The following is a 26,241-nucleotide window of genomic DNA, read 5'->3' on the forward strand; positions in this document are numbered from 1 at the left end:
ACATATATGAAACAAAATAAATAAAAAATGACATAATGATCAACATCACTGATCATCAGGGAAACGTAAATCAAAACTACAGTGAGAACTCACCTCACCCCTGTTAGAACTGCTGTTGTCAAAAAGACAACAAATAATAAATGTTGATGAGAATATGGAGAACAGGGAATTGTAGTCACTCTTGGTGGGAATGTAAATTGGTGCAATCACTATGGAAAATAATATGACGGTTTCTCAAAAAATTAAAAGTAGAACTACAATCTGATCCAGCAATTTCACTCCTGGGTATATATCTGAAAAAAAAAAAAAAAAAAACACTAATTCAAAAAGGTATATACACCCTTATATTCATTGCAGCATTATTTACAATAGCCAAGATATGGAAGCAACCTAAGTATCCATCAATAGATGAATGGATAAAAAATATGTAACACAATGGAATTACCCATAAGAAAAGAATAAAATTTTGCCTTTTGCAGCAATATGGTTGGACCTAGAGGGTATTATGCTTAGTGAAGTAAATCAGACAGAGAAAGACGAATTCTGCATGTTTTCACTTATATGTGGAATCTAAAAAATAAAAGGAATGTATCTAGCAAAACAGAAACAGACTCACAGTTACAGAGAACAAACTAGTGGTTGCCAGTGGGGAGAGGAGTGGGGAGAGGGGCAAGATAAAGGAACGGGGATTAAGAGGTACAAACTACTATGCATAAAATAAATAAGCTACAAGGATATATTGTACAGCACAGGGACTATAACTGATATTTTATAATAACTTTAAATGGAGTATAACCTATAAAAAGATTGAATCACTGTGCTATACACCTTTAACTAATATAACATTGTAAATCAACTATACTTCAATTAAAAAACAGTAAAGTCTTTAAAATTAAAGAGACAACCAACCATGTAGAATGTGCCTTGTTAAGATACATACATATCAGAGACCAATAGAGTCCAATTATTTGGGTGAAAAAATTAGAACCACAAAAATAGATTCATATCATGCAAGACTCATGGAAATACCTCTGAGATTTAGTTTGCTAGTCAGTTAGCACTTATCTGTCAAAACCTTTTTTTCCTCATACATCTTGGAATAAAATAGTCTTGTACCATGAACTAGTGACGAAGGGAGAGTCTCTGGAGGGAGATACTTGGGTCTGTTATTAGTGAGGACAAGCCGCTTAACATGCCATGCCTCTAACATCATACTAGTTCATCAACTCAAAGGATTGAATAAATGAGTTATTACTTATAAAAGCCCTTAGAACAGTGCAATACACAATAAGTCATCAGCATTATTATTTTGATTATTACAATTTTTATTAAATATAAGTTATTAGAGACACAAAAATAAAGTTAACATATGAGGGTCTTTAGCTTTACCTCTTCAACCACTGACTTTTCAAAAAGAGAAGAATGTTGGACATAGATCATTTCCATTCATATATCAATTTAACAAATAATCATTATGTGCTTACTATATGGCAGACATTGTACTTTGGGTGTGCCAATGATCCACAAGGTGCTTTTACAGATATAAATTATTAAAGACACCTAAGTGTTACAGGAGATAACCAAAGAAGTTCACAGAGGTTACCATAGGTGGGCAGAGGAAAGAATGGGGAATTTGACCAGAAGAGAGTTCCAGAAAAATTCTTAGAAGGAAGAGAATATTCTAATTCTCTAGAAAGGTTTAGGAGGATTTATTCAGCAGATGCTCGGGACCTGGACGATCATGCACTTTCCAGGCAGAGCAAAAAGCTTGTGAAGAGACACAAACATCTGAAACAGGCTGCTAGGCATAATGCATTCCTTTATTTTTTCTGTTAATCAGCAAATAATTTTTGAATGCCAGACCCTGCAGACACTGTACCGAACAAAACATACAAAATTTCTGGTCTCATAAAACTTAAAAAAAAATTAAAAAATAGGCTTATATATAATATCTCAAGTAGTGATTCATTCTGTATAGAAAAGCAAAGCAGAGTAAGGGGATAAGAGGGGGACTGGGGAAGTGGTACGATTTTATAAGGCTAGTCTACTGAGAAGATGACATCTGAGTAATAACTTGAAGGAAGTGAGGGAGCAAGCAGGGTAGAATAACTTTTCAAGTAGAAGAAACAGGGCAAAGACTTTGAGACAGGAGTTTGGTTAACATGTTTGAGAAATAGCAAGGAGGCCAGTGTGGCTGACGTGGAGTGAGTGAGGGAGAGAGAGAGTTAGAACTTGAAAGAAACATGAGAGGAGAAAAAGGAAGTGGAAAAAGAACAGGAATGGCCTTTTAGGGCATGGGAATAATTCAGGATTCTGGAGGATTTTGAATAAAGATTGCTTTAATATGATTTAAATTTTAAAGAACACTGGCTAATGTATGATAAGATTACAAGGCAGGGGTGGAAGCAGTAAAAAAAAAAAAAAGCATGAAGTTTCCCCAATAATCTACATGACAGATATCCGTGCTAGCACCAGGGTAGTAGCATTTATATAATGAGAAGCAGTCAGATTCAGAATGCATTTTGAAGGTATTGTTAACAGGATTGGCTAATGGACATGGAAAATAAGTCACTCAAAGGTGACTCCAAGTTTTAGAGACTGAGCAACTGAGCAAACATAGGGTTTCCATTTATAGTGATGATTAGATTAGTGTTGAGAAACAGTTTCTTCTGGGCATGTTAAATTCAAGATGTCTATTAAACCACAGGGTCAGGCATATTCTAGTACCAGCAAGCTGTTTGGTATGCCTGGAGCATCAGACTCAAAGCAGGCATGTTGAAAGCAAATAAGGCTGGGAGGTGAGTAGACTTTGTTACATGGAAGGTTTTGTATGCATACCAAGGACAGTATACTTTACCTTCCCAGACTTCAGTTGGCCTGTATTGCATGAATAAGCATCTCTTCTTTTGATTAGCATTTAAGTACTTCATACTGCTGTCTATTTCTGGCACCAGCACCTTTTATAGACAGATGTATGATGAGTAACCAATAGCTCTGTATTATTCTTTGCTTCCTTGCTCACCTCCTGCCAGGGACTTTGCTTTGGGGGATTTTTTTCTTAATTTAATAAGAAGAATTAAGTTGAAGATCAGTTGGAAATAAAAGGAGAAAGCTTGAGACCAGATAACTGAGGATTTTGAAAATCAGTATAGTTTTGACTTTATGGGTAAACGTGCATATTAGTTAAACTAAATAGGGTTATTAAGACTGTAGTTAAAGAAGCTTAAGCAACAATATCAAAGATAGCTTGGGGGCTTCCCTGGTGGCACAGTGGTTGAGAGTCCGCCTGCCAATGCAGCGGATGCGGGTTCGTCCCCCGTTCCGGGAGGATCCCACATGCCGCGGAGTGGCTGGGCCTGTGAGCTATGGCCACTGAGCCTGCGCGACCGGAGCCTGTGCTCCGCAACGGGAGAGGCAATATGAGACAGACTGGCAAACACCACAAGAGTCATCCGTCTCTTCTTCCATCTTTTAATTATTTTTAATGGCATATCATCCAATTATGATGTTTAACAACAACTCTTCAGTTGCCAAAAGGAAATTTTAGAATCATGTTCACATTTTTCTTTCTACTGATCCTATAACCAATTGATTTCCAAATGCTATATATCCCAGGTGTTTATTGTTTTTATTTACCTTTCTCTTCATTCTGCTACTTCTGCCCAAGTTCAAGAAATCATCATGTTTTGCTGTAACTTAGATGAAATCATTGCTACTCACTGCTATAGTCATAGTGCCGTCCGTGGTTGAGAGATTTTTTTTTTTTTTTGGCGGTATGCGGGCCTCTCACTGTTGTGTCCTCTACCGTTGTGGAGCGCAGGCTCAGCGACCATGGCTCATGGGCCCAGCCGCTCCGCTGCATGTGGGAATCTTCCCGGACCGGATCATGAACCCATGTGCCCTGCATCGGCAGGCGGACTCTCAACCACTGTGCCACCAGGGAAGCCGGAGAGACTTTCTTGATGAGGTATCTTGTATAACTTAGTATTCAGTATTGTGCTTAGCTTTGTTCCTGGTGGGAACTGAGCATGTGATCACAGAATGACTAGATGAAATGAAATTTTAAAACTTAGCCATTAGTTTTTTTTTTTTTTTTCATTTTTCTTCTAGGAATATTTACACTTAGTATTTCCCTTTCCCCCTTGTTTGTACCATCTCCCATTAGTAAATATACTTACTGGTTTAAAAATAAATGTTATAAAAGTAATTATTTTCTTCCCTTTTACTACCGTGTACCTCTAAGTTAGATAATAGAACTGTTAAATATGTGAGGGGATTAGAAAAAAAGTCAAGTATCATTTGAGATTTAACGTTTTCTATTCATAAATGTCTGATTTCTGAGGCACAGTCATTGACATTTCATACTATGACACAATCATTGAATTTCCATGCATAAATCTAGCTCAAGTCATTCATAAACAAGATCAGTAGCCACTATCTTTAATGGCATATGCATGAAGTATATTGTAGGGTGAATAAATTGTTTTCCCTAGTTTCAAACTCAAATTGCATCATTTCTGAATTGATAAGTTAGCTGCCATAATAGATGGTAGCTCAGAAATTGTAATTCTCCTTTCATTAGCATTTCAAGATTATGAATTAAATCTGTTATTTCTTCTGAGAAAAAAATGGAATTACTGAACTTATTAGACTTTTGCTTTACTCCAATTTTTTTTTGAAATAAACTAAATGAGAATGCCTGAGAGGATCTGAAAATACTCATTTTCAGTTTTGAGAAATAATAGGGAATCTCTATTTGGTGTCTATAAGAGGTGCCATGTTTGTATTTAAAAGCAAAATAAAAATACAAATTTTTTAAACTTTCAACACTTCCAATAACAAGACCATCTATATTTTCTTTTCATTTTTCTGTTTCTAAGAATAAAATAATTGACAAAAAAGTCTTTTTCTTAATTCTATTCCATTATTGGGGAGGATTCAATATGGTACATCATAAACTTTAACAACATTACATATTTTCAAATGTTCTCCTCATAAAATAACAACATTTAAGTACAGTTGTTATTTATTATAGTCATGGCAGGGTTGATGATTTTGTGTAATATACACATGAAATGCAAGTCTCAGTTTAAAAGACTCTAGTTTTTAAAATCTCAGAATTCTCTTTTTTGTAATTATATATAAATATGAAACATCAGATGTTTCAGAATTTCAAAAATAGTTTTACTGTGAAAAAAATTTGTTGTGAAGCATTCTGCTTCTTTATTCATCACAATTAGAGAAAATTATACATTTTACAACTGTCAAACACTATTATTAGTGAATGTGTATAAATTTTATTAATAATTTATGTAGCTGTATATGTTTTGTGAATATTATTATAGATTAAAAAAACTAGGTGAACAAAAATGGAAAATGAATGATTGTAACAATAAGTCTATCATAAGATGTTCAAAACACTCACATTTGAAGTGTGATTACTTTTAGAGAAATTATGTCATGTAATTGGAATATAATTATGAATAATAATTGAAAAGATGATAATGCTCTTTTAAAAGCTTAGGTTTTTAGGAGTTTTCTAAGTATATATTTTAACCCTTTTTGTTGAAGAATTTGCCAGTAGTTAGTTTATTTTTGACAATTTTTATGTATAAAGTAACTTTAATCAAACATGATTATTGTCATTAATAATTGTCATGATATTAATAAAACCATATTTAAATACTACATTCCTTCAAATGAAATTTGGTGACATGGCTTATAACTCCTCTAGTGGATCTGTGTTAAAAAATTAAGCTCAAAACAAGTGAGTCTTAATTCTTTCCAGACTGCCCGTGAATCAATGCTGGCTTATTGGAAAATAGATTAAAAATTATGTCACAATACCATTCGCTCTTTTGAGAGTACCAGATTGCTTGTACTTTAAGAATTTACAATATAATAGAAAAGTAGGAGAAAAAAAGAAAGAAAAATGAGCCTTGATTCATTTTTCTCACCACAGAAACATTTTTAGAGGAAAATATATTTTATTTAATATTCTTCATGCATATTAAATGGTACCACACTGAGTAATGCACTGTTATAAGCAAATAAGCAGTCATTTTATTCAACTATGGAGAAAAATATTTGTTGTTCTTTAGTGGGTGGGGACTGTAACTGTTGCTCAGTACCCATTCTCTCCATCTTCCTCTTTGTAATGGAACTCCCTGAAGTTTTGCTGTTTGTACATTAATCTGATAGCAGTAATTGTAGGAAATGACTACATTTCATAACCTGACGTGTAGGCAGGTTTATGTTTAGGGCAGTAATATATCAGGAAAAACAGTTTTGAGCAACTCGATGTCATTACTTTAAAGGGCAAAGATGGTCTTGCTGAGTGCTTGGCACTTGGGGAAAGGCAACTCCAGAAGCAACCTTTGAAATCTGGTAGTAAAGATGGCAGAACCGCTCTTCCAGGAAGTGACTGCTCAATTTTGATTGTTGTATGGGAGGGAAATATGTTTTCTACATATTTGAAAACAGTATTATGGAGTCTCTTTGTTATAGCCACTTAACTTCTACTAAATCTAATAAAGTATGCAAATACTATTATTAATGGAAAAAATCTTTACAGGTGTTCAGTGTACATGGCATAATACAGGTATCTTGAAAGTGACTGGACTCAAAAAAAAAAGAAAAAAAAGTTTCTGGACTTTATGCATATATATATAATGCTAAAACTTTGTCCATATTGCAAATATAAGTTGCCTTTTAATATATTTGGAACAAGGCTAGGAATAAAAAAAAAGGAAGGAAAGGGTGGAAATAAAGGAGAGGATAAAGATGCAAATTAGAAAGAAAAGAAAGCTGGAGGATATAAAATTTTGAAATTTCAGTTAATATGGAAGGACAATCTAAACTATTGGTATGTGACTAGGAACAGTTCAAATAAAAATGATTTTAATAAAAAATCCTTTTATATACTTTTAAGCTCTTCCATCATCTTTTTCTTAGTATAAACAGAAAACTACCTCCATATAATCCAGGAAAAACACAGTACGTCATTAGATAATTAAATTAATAGTTACTAAAGATATACATACTGAGTGTAAATGGAGGCATAAGTAACTGGCTTTCAAGATTAAATGTGTATGTCTTTGTTTTTTGAAAATACTTTTTAATTCAATTTAATATCAAAGTAATATTTTATTTATTTTTGACTGAATGTTTGAAATACTGATATGTTTAACTAAAAGGATAAGCTTCTATGAGTTCTTTGTAGCTGGTCAAGTTTTAAACGAACCTGAAATTACTAATTTCATCTGTAAGTAAAACGTCCAAATAAGAAACCCTCAGGCATTTTAAGTAACAGGATTCCTGTTAGCCAGTGTTGATCTGTCACCTATTAAAATGTTGCAGAAAGATGGGATCTTTAGACTCTAACATCCTCTTCTCTGAGCACAGATCTAGTGCGAAAGCCAAGTTAAAAAAAAAAAATCCTACCCTCTTTCTTTGAGGCTCAACTTTCCATCAGATAATTTTTCATGAATAATGGCAAATTTCACAGCTCTGGTTTTCTTTTTTTTTCTTGCAGAAATTTCATAAAATAAAACCACATTGCTTTAAAGCAGAACACATGGTTAGTTTTTTAGCAGAGAAGTGAAAAATCTCTAGTTTGTCTACCACTGTAATTATTGGCAGCTGTTAAATTCTATATACAACATAAGGCATAACTTAGCTAATCACCAACATGTGTGTAGCCACAAGGTAACAAATATTAAATGTGGGGGAAAGGCAGAAAATGAAATAGGTTAATAGATGATGACAAAGAGATAAGATGTTTAGTTCTATGTTGATTAGGTTTTGCCACATGTCATTTGTTTTAGTCTTCAATGCCAGTTGTTATTCAACAGTTTTATGAGAAGAGGTATTTTATGATATCAGTTTTCATTTTAAGTGGTCTTATTGCAAGGTAAACTCCTGCATTTTTAGGCAAGAAAAAAGAAAACAGCAACAACTGCAAATAGGGCCACATATTTCTAAGAGCATAAAACTAATGTTAAGTCTCCCTGTCAACCTAGATTTAAAACCAAAAGGGAAAAAAAAAAAAGAGTAAAGTGCCATAAGTGATTTGTTCCACTGTCCAATTCTACTGAAGACTCTAGTTCTGCAATTAGAAGCTGATGACAGCTCACCATATTTAACTTGAATATGTAGGTTCTTTTTAACAAATTTGTGGGAAAAAAGACACAATTTTCACATTTTACAAACAACAGTGCCCAAATACTAAAGTTTCAGAGTTATTAAAGAATAACTTAGATGAAAATATAAAATGAATAATATCCTATCCTCCGTACGTAAATATAAGGTTAATGGCCCATTGTCAATACAGCATACACCACTGAATTTTTTTTGCATTGGTGATGATGGATTTACATTTATAAATTCACAACTTCCCTTATCCCTCTGTGATCAGAGATATTTGACTGGGAACTGTGTCATTGGACAGAGAGAAGCTGACTGGAATTCACGAAACCTAACCACATTACTTATACTCATTAGTATGGCAAAGCGGCCAACTAGAGACCAAAAACAAAAACAGAAAAGAAGGAAAAGAAGAAATAATGACAAACATTCCAAAAGTTGAATTTTAAATCGTAAAAGCTGACATTTGTTTCATATTTGCCATTTGCAAATGATTTTTATGTCCATTTTCTTATTTAAAAACAATGGTATTCCCAGTAAACAGGACTTATAATCACACTTACATTACAGATTTAAAATTGCAACACAGAGGAGTTAGGTAGTTAAAAGTCAGATTCAGGAGACAGAATTATATCGTGGCTAAAACCTGGCCTCTGGTCTGAATTCAAATCCCAGGTCTACCTCATAAGAAGCTTTATGTCCTTTTGTAAAGTCAATTATGGTTTCAGCCTAAATACCTCTATCTATAAAATAGGTGTAAAAAAATAGCATCTACCTTATGAGGATGCTGAAAAAATTACATAGGATAATCACCTAAAGTGCTTAGATTTGTACTTGGTTTGAAAAAATGTTAATCTTACTACTATTATTACTATTACTTTTATTATTACTATTATTATTACCCAAATATTCATGATCACCTCAGTACATCCTGCTTGAAATTGTGATAAGATCATTTATTTTAAATGGGTATTTTATATAAAACAATATAAAATTTCAGGTGTATAATAATCAACTGTGAATATTCTCATCCATGTAGGTCAAAGAAGTGAATTCTAACCCTGACTTTGTCACTTTTTAAGGTGATGTCAATCCCATCAGTAAACTTTCTTTGAGTCTCCATTTCTACTTTTGTTATATTAGGCTAATAAAAATCTGCTCTGCCATACTCACTGAGTTGTGAGGATCAAATGCATAAGGACATTGAGAACTAGAAAGTACTGCACATGTGTAAAGTATTATCAGTACTTAGGAAATAATTGTTGGTGAAGTCAAACCTTACTATAGAACTTCTCTAGGTTCTCACCATCTGGTATTGCCTTATCTTCAACTGAATTGTGCTTCACCACTTTCAAATGAAGGAAAAAGAAAATGTCTTTTGGTCTTAGTAATTTGTGTTTGCAAACATTTTCCTCAGAGTAATTTTAACAAAATTAGAGACATTATTGGGTAACCATTTAGCAAGATACTGAAGTATGATTCATTCATTTCATGTTCAATGTGATCATAGGAGTTAAAACGACTAGACAAAATGAAACCTTTTAGCCAGCACATGTGTTTCATTGTATGTTGAGTTGTAAAATCCCTATCTCTGATTTTTAAAGTAATTTCTCTTTTGACTCTTTTCAACAAAAGTAGTTTTGAACATGTGTTTAAGTGTAAAATAATACAGCTTTAGAGGGGTTGTGATTAATACCAGTCTACCTTTTGATTTGTTAACAAATATATCAGCTCCATTTTGATTTGGATCTTTTCATTTGATAAGAGCTAAAATGAAATGGCTTCAAATTTTAGTCCCTGCATAAGAAATTAGAGCTTCAATGAGAAAAAAAAATTGACCTTGCTAATAAATCATGTTCATTTGGAAGTGGTACTCAAGAATATAGTTTACAGGAGAAGCAACCTAAGCATATAATATCATTTAATGAATATTTATGTAACAACTCCTCTGTACCACATTACACTTTTAGTCAGTGTAAATACAGCAATGAACAAATCAACAAAAACCTGTGTCCCTATATAGTAAACATTCCCAATGTATTATGCAAGGTAACAGAAAAGACAGAGACATGTTGTCATGGTTATTTATTAATTTAGCTGAATACTTTAAATTCACTCCCTATGTCTGTATGTTCTCAGAGATGTTTATGAAATACTGTTAGTGAAAAGTGAATGAAAACCTTTGGGTTTATTCAAAGATCGCTGAAGGAAATATTTCTATGGATCTCTTAGAGCAGATACAATTAATATGCTTTCAATAAATTTGGAAGTCAAGAGTATGCCACATGGATGACCTTACGTTCTCCAATCTTCTGTGCATAACCACTACTTTAATAACAGAATTGACTAGCTTGAGCCTCCACCAAGTTCTGTGGTATGCTCAGAGTTCCCACCCTCTCTGTAAATCCCACTGGCATTCTCATGTTGGGGGTTACACTTGAGTCAGGTCTCCAAAACTGCTGAATTCTTGATCCTGATATTATTTCCTTTCCTATGACTTCTACTGCCTATCAATTTGATCTATTCTGGACCACACCCAGATTCTTTCATTCATGTATAATTGGCCCACTCAACTTTTCTCTGTGTTCCAGATCCCTTACCCTTCTCCCCAACATTGCTAACTGATACTCTTTTACACAAACTATTTTAACTTCATCCAAATCCTCTGATTAGGCACACCAAGGCACCTTACTCTCTTTCAATGTATGAGAATAAATAAATAAGAGCCAATCAAGGGACTTGTTTCAAGGAAGAGACAGTATTATTGCTTTTCCTCCCCTAGAAAGATGTACAATACACACACACATATCCACTTCCACATGCATACACACACACACACGTGTGTGTATGTGTGTATAATTTCTTAGTAGAAAATAAACCCCTTACCCTCTACTTAGACTATCATCTGCATTTGTATGACTGCTACTAGGAGGACATAGAATAAGTTCTGTCTTTCCCTGCTTATTATTTAGGTGGTATTGAACATGTTAACTGATATTAACCTTAGAAAAAATCAGAAATACTCTATGTCAGAGGATTTGGGGGAGAATTATATGAAATAATATACATGAAAAATAGATGTTTTAATCACTTTTCACTTGGAGGAAGGTTAGTTTTTCTTTGCTGGTCTTCAAACCCTCACGTCCCTCTAGTCTGTCTTTGGTTCTGCTCTTTCAGGTACCTGATTCTTCCCTCTAACTTTAGCTGCTTTAGGTCCTTCCAGCCCTCCTGCCTGGAATAGTTTTGTTTTTAATTTAGTAGAATTTTTGGGCTTTATTTTCAGTTGACAAAAAGTTGAACAGATAGGAGAGTTCACATATATTTTTTTTCCTCTCCCTTCCTCAGCTTCCCTAAAATTAACATCTTGCATTTGTGTTATGTATTTGTTACAACTGATGGACCAATACTGATACATTATTATTCATTAAACTTCATAGTTTAAATCGGGGTTCACCTTGTGTTGCACAGTTCTGTGGGTTTTGACTAATGCATAATGACATGTATCCATTACTATAATATCATTCAGAGTAGTTTCACTGACCTTAACCTGCTGTGTTCTGCCTATTCAACCTTTCCACACCAACACCCCCTGGCAAACACTGATATTTTTACTGTCTATACTTTTACCTTTTCCAGAAAGTCATATAGTTGGAATAATATAATATATACCCTTTAAAGACTGACATCTTTCTCTAAAAATGTACATTTAAGTTTTCTCCATGTCTTTTTGTGGCTTGATAGCTCATTTGTTTTTAATGATGAATAATATTCCGTTGTATCCATTGTATGAATGTAACAGAATTCCATTCACCTATTGAAGGATATCTTGGTTGCTTCTATTTGGCAACTATGAATAAAATTGCTGTAAACATTCATGTGCAGGTTTTTATGCTTTCAGCTCATTTGGGCAGATACCTAAGATCACAAATGTAGGATCATATGGTGAGACTATGCTTGGTTTTCTAAGAAACTGCCAAAATGTTGCCAAAAGTGGCTGTAGGATTTTTTCATTCTCACTAAAAATGAACAAGAGTTTGAATGGATTTTAGTTATTTCAAAATCACCTTGTTTTAATTTGAAATTAAATGACATACAGTATTGAGCATTTCATATGATTATTTGATATCTGGGTATCTTTTCTGGTGAGGTGTCTATACTGATTTCTCTTCCATTTTTAAACTGGGTTGTTTCTTATTGTTCAGTTTTAAGAGTTCTTTGTATACTTTGAATACAAGATCTTTATTGTATAATGTACGTGTTTTACAAATATTTTATCTCAGTCTAGGGTTTGTCTTTTTTATTTTCTTAGTAGAGTCTTTCACAGAGCAGTTCTAAATTTAATCATATCTAAAATATGAAGTCTGGGCTTCCTTGGTGGTGCAGCGGTTGAGAGTCCGCCTGCCGATGCAGGGGACACAGGTTCGTGCACCGGTCCGGGAGGATCCCACGTGCCACGGAGTGACTAGGCCCGTGAGACATGGCCGCTGAGCCTGTGCGTCCGGAGCCTGTGCTCTGCAACGGGAGAGGTCACAACAGTGAGAGGCCCGCGTACTGCAAAAAAAAAAAAAAAAAAAAAAAAATTAAAATATGAAGTTTTCCTTTTATGGATCAGTGTTGTATCTATAACTCCTTGCCAATTCCAAAGTCACATTTGATTTTACCCGATATATTATAGTTTTGTGTTTTCTTTCTCTCTTTGTCAGTTCTTTCACCAATCCCACAATATCTTGATCTCTTTAACTTTACAGTAAATTTTGAAGTCTGTAAGGTCAGCCCTTAAGCCTGTTCTTCTTCTGTAGGATTGTGTTGGTTATTCGGGGTCTTTTGTCTTTCCATAGAAACTGGAGAACCCATCTGTACACATTCACAAAATAATTTCCTTGGATTTTGAAGGGGGTGGCGTTGAATCTATAGATGAAGGGGGAAGAAGTGACATCTTAAAAATACTGTCTTCCCATCAGTGAACGTGGACTATCTCTCTACTTATTTAATCCTTTAATTTCTTTCACCATAGTTTTGTACTTATACAATATCTTGTACATCTTTGTTAGATTTATATCCCAGTGTTTCATTATTTTTGGTGCTGATGTCAATGCTACTGTGTCTTTAATTTCAAATTTCAGTTGTTCATTGCTGGTGTATAAGAGAGCAATGGACTTTTGTATATGTATTAATTTTGTGTCTTGCAACCTTGCCATAATAGCTTATTATTTTTAAGAGTGTTTTGGTCAATCATGTGGGATTTTTTTAATTAACAATTTTGCCTTTGTGAACAAGGACAGTTTTATTTATTCCTTTCTAATACATATGCTTTTTAGTTATATATTATTGCATTGGCTAGGACCTCCATTATGATGTTGAATAGAAGTGGTGTGATGAGACAGATTTTCTTTGCTTTGTTCCAGATCTTAGAGGGAAAGCATCTGTTTTCTCAGCATTAATTATGATGCTAGCTGCAGGTATTTTTGGAGATGTTCTTTTTCAAGTAGAGGATGTTCCCTTAGTTTGCTGGGAGTTTTTCATCATGAATGGGTATTGAATTTTGTCAAATGCTTTTTTCTGAATCTATATTATAATCATGATTTATTTTTTAGGCTGTTGGTAAGATGGGTTACATTAATTGATTTTCAAATGTTGAACCAGCCTCACACACCTGGAATAAATCCCACTTGATTAAGATTATATTTCTATTTATACATTGGTACAATCAAGTTGCTAATATTTTATATGTATGTTTATGACAAATATACATCTGTATTTTTCTTCCTTGTAATATCCTTGTATTTTGATATTTATGGTAATGCTCACTTCATAAGAGTTAAGAAGTGTTCTCTCTGTTTTTATTTTCTGGAATTAATTGTATAAAATTGGTATAATTTTTTCCTTAAATGTTTGGCAAAATTCATCAGTGAAACCATCTGTCCCAGGTGCTTTCTGCTTTGGAATGTTATCAAATTGATTAAACTTCTTTGATAGAGATTGGCATATTCAGATTATCTACTTTTTCTTATTTGAGTTTTGGTAGATTGTATTTCATGGAATTGGTCCATTTTATCTAAGTTATTAAATTTGTGGGCATAGACTTTCTCATAATATTCTATTATGGTCCTTTTAATATTAATGGATCAATCATGATGGTCCCTTATTTATTTATTCATTCATTTTCTCCCTCTCTCCATCTTTCTATTTCTCTCTCTTTCTCTTTCTCCCCCTCCTTCCCTCCCTCCCTCGCTTTCATTTTTTGAGCCTGGCTAGCAACTTAGCAATTTTACTGATCTTCTCGAGAACTAGCTCTTGGTTTCATTGATTTTTTTTTTTTTTCTGTTTTCAGTTTCATTAATTTACTTTGTAATTATTTGTTCTTTCCTTCTGATTGCTTCAGGTTTATATTGCTCTTCATTTTCAGGTTGCCTAAAGTGAAAGCTTAGATTATTGATGTTAGACCTTTCTTCTTTTCTAAATATTTATACATTTGTATATGGTATAAATTTCTCTTTAAGCACTGCAGTTATTGCATTCCACACATTTTTATAAGTTGTATTTTGTTTTCATTCAGTTGAAAAAAATTTTTTTGAGATTTCTTTTTTAACCCATGTGTTATTTAGAAGTATGGTGGTCAATTGTCAAATATTTTAGGATTTTCCAGCATTCTGTTATTGACTTCGTTTAATTTCACTGTGGTCTATGTGAACATAATTTGTATGATTTCTGTTCTACTGAAGTTGTTGGTCCAGAATGTGGTTTGTCTTGGTGAATATTACATATGAGAAAAATGTGTATATTACCATTGTTCAATGTAGTGTTCTATAAATGTAACCTAGATTTAGTTGATTAATGATGCTGTTCAGTTAAATTATGTCCTTACTGATACTTGTCAGTTATTGATAGAACTGTGTTTGAAACCTCAGAAATAGTGGATTTCTCTTTGCAAATCTATTGCTTTTGCCTCACATTTTATTTCAATGCTCTGTTATTAGGTATGTACATATTAGAGGTTTTTGTGTCTTCATACAGAACTAATCCATTTATCATAATGTAATGCCCATCTTTATTCCCTTATAAATTTTCTTGTTCTGAAGTTATCTTTGTTTGAAATTAATATAGCTACTGAAATTTCTTTTGATTTGTATTAGCATGCTATATCTTTCTCCGTCACTTTACTTTTAATCTATATGTGCCTTTCTATAAAGTGGGTTTCCTGTAGATATCATATAATTGTGGTTTTCTTCTTACCCAAACTGTCATTCTCTGTATTTTACTAGTGTATTTAGATTAGTGTATTTATTGGTATATATCAATAATCACTTTAAATGTATTTAGGGTTTTGAAGTGATTATTGATATTCTTGGATTAATATTGATATATACCATATTTTTTACTGTTTCCTATTTATTGTCCTTATTCTTTTTTTAAAAAAAAAATCCTTCACTCTTTTTCTACTTTCTCTGGTTTGACTGAACATTTTATGTAATTCCATGTTTCTCCTCTTTTTTCATGTTAATTATATTTCTTTTTAAAATGTTTTAGTGATTGCAATAGGGTTTGCAGTATTCATTTACAGCTAATTTCAAACAACACTATAGCACTTCTCAGATAGTGCAGATATTTTATAGCAGAGTATTCCCATTTCCTCCCTCCCATGCCTTATAATACTGCTGGCATTCATCTTACTTATCTATTTTACCAGTAAGACTGCTGCTATTATTATTTTGGAAATTAATTAAATCAATTAAGAGTTAAAAAAATAAAATATCCTGTTTCACTTTCATTTGTTCCTTTTCACATACTTTTCCTTTCTTTATGTATATCCAAGATTCTGACCTGCATTTTATTCATTCTCTCCTAAAAACTCATTTTAACATTTTTCACAAGGTAAGTCTACTTGCAACATATTCCTTCCATTTTTGTTTGTCTGAGAAACTCATTATTTACCTTCAATTTTGAAGGATAATTTTCTTGGATACAGTATTCTATGTTGATTTTTTTTCTTCTAATATTTAAATACTTCCTTCCACTTTCTTCATGCTTGCATTGTTTGTGAAGATAATCCTAATATACTTCTTATTCTTTGTTCTCTATAGATAAGGTCCCCCCCACCAGCCTCCCACTTCCACTTCTCCCTGGTTTCTTTCAAGATTTTCTCTTTGTCTGTGGTCTACTGCAGTTAGGATATAATTAGGATAATTATAATAGGATAGATGTTGATTTTTGGAATTTATGTTACTTGGTGTTCTCTGAGCTTCTTACACTGTGGTTTTTTGTCTGCCATTAATGTTGGAAAATGCTCAGTCACTATTATTTCAAGTATTGTGTCTGCTCCTTCTTTTTCTTCTCCTTCTGGAATTCCATTATATTTATGGCATACCTTTTGTGATTCTCCCACAGTTTTTGGATATTTAATCCTTACTTTTTTTTTTCTTTATGCATTTTGTTTTGGGAGGTTTCTACTGACATCTTCAAGCTCACTTATTCTTTTCTCAGCCATGTCTAGTCTGCTGGTGAGTCCATCAAAAGCATTCTTTTTTTTTTTTTAACATCTTTATTGGAGTATAATTGCTTTACAATGGTGTGTTAGTTTCTGCTTTATAACAAAGTGAATCAGTTATACATATACACATGTTCCCATATCTCTTCCCTCTTTCATCTCCCTCCCTCCCACCCTCTCTATCCCACCCCTCTAGGTGGTCACAAACCACTGAGCTGATCTCCCTGTGCTATGCAGCTGCTTCCTGCTAGTTATCTATTCTACGTTTGGTAGTGTATATATGTCCATGCCACTCTCTCACTTTGTCACAGCCTACCCTTCCCCCTCCCCACATCCCCAAGTCCATTCTCTAGTAGGTCTGTGTCTCCTTTCCCGTCTTACCCTCTTACCCCTATGTTCTTCATGACCTTTTTTTTCTTTCCTTAGGTTCCATATATATATGTTAGCATACAGTATTTGTTTTTCTCTTTCTGACTTACTTCACTCTGTATGACAGACTCTAGGTCCATCCACCTTACTACTAATAACTCAATTTCATTTCTTTTTATGGCTGAGTAATATTCCACTGTATATATGTGCCACATCTTCTTTATCCATTCATCCAATGATGGACACTGTGGTTGCTTCCATCTCCTGGTTATTGTAAATAGAGCTGCAATGAACATTTTGGTACATGTCTCTTTTTGAATTATGGTTTTCTCAGAGTATATGGCCAGTGGTGGGATTGCTGGGTCATATGGTAGTTCTATTTTTAGTTTTTTAAGGAACCTCCATACTATTCTCCATAGTGGCTGTATCAATTTACATTCCCACCAACAGTGCAAGAGTGTTCCCTTTTATCCACACCCTCTCCAGCATTTATTGTTTCTAGAATTTTTTTTTTTTTTTTTTTTTTTTTGTGGTATGCGGGCCTCTCACTGTTGTGGCCTCTCCCGTTGCGGAGCACAGGCTCTAGCCGCATAGGCTCAGTGGCCGTGGCTCATGGGCCTAGCCACTCCGCGGCATGTGGGATCTTCCCGGACTGGGGCACGAACCCATGTCCCATGCATTGGCAGGTGGACTCTCAACCAGTGCGCCACCAGGGAAGCCCTGTTTCTAGATTTTTTGATGATGGCCATTCTGACTGGTGTGAGATGATATCTCATTGTAGTTTTGATTTGCATTCCTCTAATGATTAATGATGTTGAACATTCTTTCATGTGTTGGTTGGCAATCTGTATATCTTCTTTGGAGAAATGTCTATTTAGGTCTTCTGCACATTTTTGGATTGAGTTGTTTGTTTTTTTGTTATTGAGCTGCATGAGCTACTTGTAAATTTTGGAGATTAATCCTTTGTCACTTGCTTCATTTGCAAATATTTTCTCCCGTTCTGAGGGTTGTCTTTTGGTCTTGTTTATGGTTTCCTTTGCTGTGCAAAAGCTTTTAAGTTTCATTAGGTCCCATGTGTTTATTTTTGTTTTTATTTCCATTTGTCTAGGAGGTGGGTCAAAAAGGATCTTGCTGTGATTTATGTCATAGAGTGTTCTGCCTATGTTTTCCTCTAAGAGTTTGATAGTTTCTGGCCTTACATTTAGGTCTTTAATCCATTTTGAGCTTATTTTTGTGTATGGTGTTAGGGAGTGTTCTAATCTCATTCTTTTACATGTAGCTGTCCAGTTTTCCCAGCACCACTTATTGAAGAGGCTGTCTTTTCTCCACTGTATATTCTTTATTTCTGTTAGTGTTTGTGATTTCCACCATTTCCTTTCAATTCTCAGCATTTCAGTCTCTCTTCGTGCATTACCCACATGTTCTTTTATTACTTGTCCATTTTTCCATTATCTTAACATATTAATCATAGTTATTTTAAATACCCAGTCTGATAATTCCAAATTCTCTGCCATATCTGAGTCTGTTTATGCTTACTTTGTCTTTTCAGATTATGTCTTTCCTTGCCTTTTAGCATGCCTTGCAATTTTTTGTTGGAAACTAAACATAATGTATCAGGTAATAGGAATTGACATAAATAAGCCTTTAGTGGAGGATTTTTATGTTTATCTGGTATATTAGTCTGTAATGGCAACCATAACAAAATACCACAAACTAAGAGGATTAAACTGCTGTTCCTCATAGCTCTGGAGGCTGACAGTCTTAGATCAAGGTGTTTGCAGGTTTGATGTCTACTGAGACCATTCTCTTTGGCTGGCAGAAGGCTGCCCTATGCTTGTATCTCACAAGACCCTTTCCTTGTGTGTGTATCCCTGGTGTCTCTTCCTCTTTTGATAAAGACACAAGTCATATTGGATTAGGGGGTGTGGGTCCATCCTTATGACCTCATTACCTTAATTTCCTCTTTAATGTCTCCTTATCTCCAAATACAGTCACACTGGGTGTTATGGTTTCAGTATAAATTTGGGGGTACACAATTGAGTCCATAACATTTGGCTAGGAGTGAGGCTGTGTTAAATATTTCCAGTATCTGCAGGTATCAGGGAATTCAATTTCCTTTAGTGTCCTTGTTTGTTTTTTTTCCAGTTGTCTTTGGGTTTCCCTAGAAATTCATTCTTAAAATGAGTCTGTCTTGAAGCACTCTCAGTTATACTTCACTTTTATTATCCTGGAGCTCTTTGATGGTATGGCAGATAGAGATATCAGATAGAGAAAATGTTTTTATAATCTTGTGATTAAATCTCTGTTTTTTTGTTTGTTTTTTCTATGCATTTGTTTGTTATTTTGGTGGCCAGAGTCCCTGGGCTGTGATTTTCAGAAGAACGCCTTGTCTTCCTTTTTTTTTTTTTTTTTTTTTTTTTAGCTCTTCTATGTGAGACTGGAAGGCTGGAGCGGCTGGAGTTGGCTAATTGTTCTTTCCCATGTCATAAAAGGCTTTGATCTAGTAGTTTCCCTTGGGGTCTGACCTTTTTAACAGAGAGCAGAAGGTAGCACAGAATGCTCTCGGTGTATTTCATAATAGTTACTTTCCATCTCACTGCCAGAAGCTGAGTAAATGTACCTTAGATATTCACAGTAAGAGCTGGTGGGGCTTCTGGAGGTTAGATTCTTGAAAACCTGGGGGCCCCACCTTAGATTCACTTCCATTGCTGGAGATATTTTAACTCTCAAGTTAGTCCACATTGAATCTCCAGAAATTCATCAGCTACACTTTAAGTGTTCCTACTGATTCTGGCTCCAGAAGTCAGCTTCTGCTTCCTGGTCTCAGCACCCCTTTTAAGCTCTGATTCTCTGTATATACTTCTCTCTTCAGTTTTCTTGGAAACCCTTTGCCCAGGGTCTTCAATTCTGTGATGATTTTAGGAAGAATTGTTGTTTTTCAGTTTGTTTGCCTTTTTGTCTTATTATGAGAATGGGAGAAGCACCTTCCAAATTTGTTGCAAGTTAGAGTAAAAAGTTCTTGGATGCTTTTTGTTTTCTACAGAAATTGTCCTGAAATTAAAATTTAGTGAATCCCTCTTTTCCATCACAATTGCCTGCTTAATTCCTCATGACCACAAAGCAATGTTCTAGTATTTCCAAGATGAACGCTAAGCACATGATGCAAAAATCAGTGTGAAAGAGTTAATGCTTGATAATGGAGTAATGTGTGAACTTTTTGAGGGGTATTTATAGCACTGTATTAAGTGTAATAAGACTAATGAGAATGATTCCAGCAGACAGGCAGACAATATAAGGTGATTTTTTTTTCTAAATGTAAGTGAAAAGCACAATTTATTGCACACAAACAGCTACATAGAGAAGGAGACACAGCCACTCCCTCGGTTAGAGGGGTGAACCTCCCCAGCAAACCAACCAACAATAGTTTGAACACTAATGATATTCTCTGATCAGGTTAAGAATCCTGTCTCATAGTCTTTGGTCTTACCCATTTCAACGTAATGAGTTTATGTGCAAATGCATACTGTGGAAAGATGAAGAGCAGAAATTAGATAGTGGCATTCCATAAGGTGATCATAAACATCTTGGGAAAACCAGAAATAGTGATGGCATAGTCTTTGAGACTTTTTAAACAATGTACAATAATTTTCCTATATTCTTATCTTTCTAAGCACTCTATACTAAGAACTGGGCATGTTATTAGTTCCGTATTGAGACAAGGAAAATGAAGTCAAAAGTTGCTAATGGATTTACTCCAGATTTTAAAGATAGTAATCCACATTAAAGATTTGAACAGAAGTCCCTGTGTATTTCTCTGCTACATTGTGCAGTGTCTGCCTTAAGAAATGGAAATGGGAAGGGGAAGGGAAGGAACATACTACTGAATACTCCAGATGTTAAGCAGTAGCTGTTGAAAGGATTCTGAGGCCAACACCACATCTTGTGATTTCCATTTCCATTTAGTTCTCTTTCAGCAAGGTAAGCTTACCATATTTCTTGTTACCTACTGAAACTTCACAACTATAGGTATTTGATAGAGACTTCATCTGGGTAGGAACATCTAAGAACTCATTTTTCTAGACGTGCTTTGCAAATTTTCAGTGAAGCAAAACATTTAGCACAGCATGTGGTATTAATGTCATAGATGTGATTTAGTGTCTCCCTGAAGCAAATCACCAAGGATGATTTCCACCCCAAATTCTTGACAATTCTGGGAGGCACAATGGAAATTCTGATGGAACATCAGTCATAAAAGGCTTGTTAGAAGACTCATGTGACAGAGACTCTTCCTAAAAGAAATTTTACATGGGCACAACCCAAATAATAAAAACTATATTTAAAATATCTTTTATATGGAAAGTGTATGTTATGTTAAATTCCCATTGTTTTCATTCCCTCCAGAGTGGATATAGGGAAAGTAGACAGAATCTTGGCCTAGGTCTTTTCCAAGAGATCTTGTATTTTACTTTCCATCATTAGCTTAGCTTTCAAGCCCTCATATTCTCCTGTTCTTTAAACTAGATACTATAATGCATACATGTTCTTTTGAACAGTGATGTTGTATGGATTAAAAACATATTCTCCGTTCATCAGACCAGCATGCTATATGATATCTACAACAATAGTTAAATAATGTCATATACTAAAGCCTTTGTAATTTGCTTGATTCCAAGTTACTCTGTAAATCTACATGAAACATAAGAGAAGAGCACTCTTTATCTTATATCAAGTTTGGGCAAACTATTGCTTAGTGGTCTAATATTTCCCTCCACTCCTATACTAAAAGTTTTTTGAGAAAGTAGTCAAACTGTGTTCATTCATTTATTATTGTTTATGGCTGTGCTCCTCCTACAGTGCTATTAGTAGTTGTGATTAGAAACTTTATGGCTCACAAAGTTTAAAATATTTACTATCTGGTTCTTTAAAGGAAAAGATTCATAATACCTGTCCTGTGGAATATTGTCTACCTTTTTACTACATTTTACCATTTCTTGTCTTTGTTAAAGTTTTTCATTAAATTTTAAATGTTCTCATCCTTCATTAAAAGTATATAAAAAGCCATCTCCCCAAATTAGAAAAAAGAGCATTGTACATATTCTTTGTGTCATTTTCTACTATTCATATGATCAATAATTTAATAGTATTTGTCTTTTATTAAGCATTAGTTGTATAGCAGAGCCTAGGATAGGTGCTTTACAGATATTCTTCCTAATATTCAAATCAAAATAAGACAAGCAGAAAAAATGATCTACCTCCATGTAGTAAAATAGTGAAAAGTAATGGCCCCCACCCAGAAAAATGATTTTCTTTCTCTCTACATCAGCCTTTAAGAACATTGCTATATATTTTATATGTGTAAGAATTACTCTTATAAATATATATCTCAAAGTGGAATGTTCATCTATTTCCTAGACCTAGTCATGTACCTTTAATTCAGTACTCTGTACGTCACTGATACTAACCTGTTACTCAAGTCAGAAATACAGGGAATTTCTTCATTTTCCAACCACCTCTCACAAGCTAGTATTTTTCATGTGTTACAGATTTTTACCTTCTAACATTTTTTTTTCCTGCTTTAACCACTGCCATAGTTCAGATGCTTAACAAGCCTTAACAAATTCAATAACATTTATTGTTGTTATTTTAAGGTTTTTTAAAATATAGTACCTACCCAAAATATGGGTACAGAAACCACTCCCCTCTTTGGAGGATGTGCTCCTCCTTTTTCCTCTTACCTACATACCTTGACATTCAATTGGGACCTGCCATCTTCCTATATGTCCTTGTCTCCCTGGCAACAGTGATTAAATGAGAAATGAAAAATAAGAATTTCACCCAATCTGAACCTGTCACATTATACTAAATCCTTGAACTCCACAGTGAGTAACCAGTAGGGTGGGCATGAACCCAACTCAGATTCTTTCTTTTTAACTTTCTGACCTGACTTGGGGTCTTCCCTGGAACCTAGAGTTTGTCATCAGCCTTGATTCCAGCCTTTCGGATAAAGGAGGTCTGCAGTAAGAGGAACAAAATCTGGATTGCAGAGAATAGCAGCAGTGATACATTAAGTTCTATAAGAGTTATCTATCCTGGGCCCTGCCCTATTTCTGCTTTTCCCTAAGTTTGGTTGTAAGGACCAAAATATTCCTGTCATTTCAAGCTTGGTTTTTATAACTTGCAACTAAAAGGATTCTGATTAATATTCTTTAAAATTCATGGCCTGAATCCTTCTAAATCCATCCCACAAGTCATTGCTAAAGTTATCTATCCAATTCCCCCCTTGAAATATTTCACTCCTGCATTAAAATTGACAAGGTAAAAGGAAAGTTCCATGGCTTACAGACCCTCTAATATTTCACCTCATCCAATTTTTCAGCCTTATCTTCACCCCCTCTTGCCTTAACATTTAACAGGCTATGATTTCCTTACTACAGAATGCTATTCCACACCACAGTTTTTTTGTTTTGTTTTTCTATTTGATTAAAATACTTTATTTATAGTTTGTTTATTTATCTATTTATTTATTTCCTTGCCTTACTAATCCCTGATCATCCTCCAAAACTCAGTTCAGTGTCAACCTCTCTAGGGAGAGTCCTATGATCCATTCTCCTCCTCTATTTCAAACTGGGCAAAATATACCTCTCACGTACATGTGCTTCTATACCACACTGTACATATATGCAGCTGTGCTGACTCCATAGTGTTTCCCAGTGTTTCCTCATAACTTATTTATCTGTGTATCACAGCCTGAAATTAAGAGGTATTTATTATAATCTATAGAAATAGACTGAAAAAAATGTCATCAAATTCTAGAGACATTATTTTTTCACTGGACTGTGTATAAGAGCTCCCAAGGATGCTTTTCTAAATTGCAGGTACTGAGACCTCATTCCTTTAGATTCTAATGCAATAGGTCTGGGTTAGAATTTAAGAACAAATATTTTCAACAAGTACCCTATGGGCTTATTCTGGAGTTTATTGTTTACAATATTAAAATAAGAAATAAGGTAGATAATGCAACATGAACTCTTTTAACCATCAAATTGGCCCTTAATATAATTCAACATAAGGGAAGAGAACTACTCTCAATTGGGGAATATACATTTGCCAGGCAAAATTACATATTGCCATATGGAATATGTTCCTGGTATTATATGTTGCTCATTATATTATTTTCAATTTTTTTTTTTTTTGCATTTACAAGACTCTAAGCACATAGATATACTGGAAAAAAAATCTAGACAAATTCAAAGTAAGGATTGGTGACATTGACAATTTAAGCATATGTAATTTTTTTACACCTAACTCCAAGAGTTTCCATTAACCAATTAATGGTTTTCTTGGTGAAAAAAACATGGTTTTAGATTTATACAAGTTACTGTTTAACATATCTAGACAGTAAACATATTAGTTGTGAAGATATAACAAGATGCTAAAATTAAATTTTATATCTCAGATAACATTTCTAAAAATTAAAACTCAAGAGAAGAAAGATAGTGTACTTGACTACTGAAGATGAACATTGAGCATAGCACTCTTACTAAATAGTGACTTAAAAGTAAATCGATGCAATGATTGACTCTTATTTTCTGTAATAATACTCTCACCTTAACCCCAAAGAGGGAACATATTTGGCTTAAAAAAGAATTGGTAATAAGCATATTAAATATAGTTAAAATTTAGCTCAGTGTAGCAAATTTTTTTAAATCTTAACCATAATAAATGTAATGTCATAGAAATACATTTATTAAGGTTTTATTTCTTTTATTTACAAGATATATTATAAACTCCATGTTTGGTGCATTGTCAAGGATTATCCCAGGCCTTCTGATCACTGTTAACTATAACATTTAAAAGAGAAATTTTAATAGTGCATCCTTCATAAATTCACAGTAAGCACATATTATGTTGAAGGCATAGAAATAACCCAGAAATCACATGATATATTTTTGAAGTTAATCCCACAGATAGCAGGGTGGTAATTACATTCCTAAAATATCGGTCTGGTCCAGATTGATCCAAAGATGACAAACTTCTGGAGCAAATGCTTTAAATCCTCAGATTAAAAAAATATTTTAGATTCACATAGACTTGTATTATCACATTAGTTATGATAATTAATAGGTGATTAATTTATGTTCTTAGACTTTTCCCATTTGACAATAATAATTTCTGCCTTGCAGAGTTCTTGTGAGCATTGCACATAACATATAAAGCATGTGGCCAAAAACCCTGTACAAACTAGACACAATCAAAGAGAGTAGTAACTTTAGATGTTCTTTTCTATCCTTGTGCTCCAAGGTATATTAACTTGTTTTATTTGGAAAAATTAAGAAATGTAATTATTATAAGTATATTTAAGACCAAATTTTCAGAATTCAGTTAACTTTTGGAGTCATGAATGACCGAATATAATTTGAGCTGTTTCATTTTATTCTGCCATAAGATGTATTATAGTTGATCAGATTGACAGCCACGCCTGTTCTAAACTTTGTCCTCTAGTTCTTCACTCCTCAAAGAGGACTGGTGGTCTGTTAGGATTAGAGCCATCATGTGTGGTGCCCATAACAACCTGGCATTGTCAGGCTAAGAGACATAAAAAACAAAGCAAAACAAAAGCAAAAAAACAAGGTTGAAACTTCTCAAGAGGCTTCTTGTGCCTTCATGTATTTTGTTCTGTTTTGTTTTTGCAATTTATCCACAGTCTGTTGTTACTATCTACTGGAGGTTTGGTCTGAGAGGATTTACTCAACTGTACTGCAAGTAGAACTCCACTGCAGTTATTTATAAAGGTAATTTAACATGCACTCATATTATTTAGAAAAATTCATTTATGCTGTTTGACAAAAACTGAAGCACTAAAATCACTGATGCACCTGGTGAGAACAGAAAATTTTCATCTCTCCTCCACTTTCAAATGAAGAATAAAAAGATAAATGAAATGCATGTTGACAACCTGTCTGCATCTTAAGTTAATACTGTTATTATGAGATTTTTTTTTAAAGAAGTTCTTAGAAAATATGAATTGTTTTTAAAAGGGTGCACCATATGTACCCTTGTAAAATATAATAGATAACTGTTTAGGCTCTTTTATTTTTCTTTATACAATGTACTGTGTACTTTGGTGTGTTAGCAATTATCACCATAGTTCTCCTCTTTGACTATAAGTGGACAGTATTTGGAAATCCTTGCTAACAAATTAAAGTACCATAAAATCCTGAGTCAATTAATTGATTATTAAG

Source organism: Mesoplodon densirostris, chromosome 1 (genome assembly GCF_025265405.1).
Source record: "Mesoplodon densirostris isolate mMesDen1 chromosome 1, mMesDen1 primary haplotype, whole genome shotgun sequence".
In the NCBI taxonomy this organism is placed as follows: domain Eukaryota; kingdom Metazoa; phylum Chordata; class Mammalia; order Artiodactyla; family Ziphiidae; genus Mesoplodon; species Mesoplodon densirostris.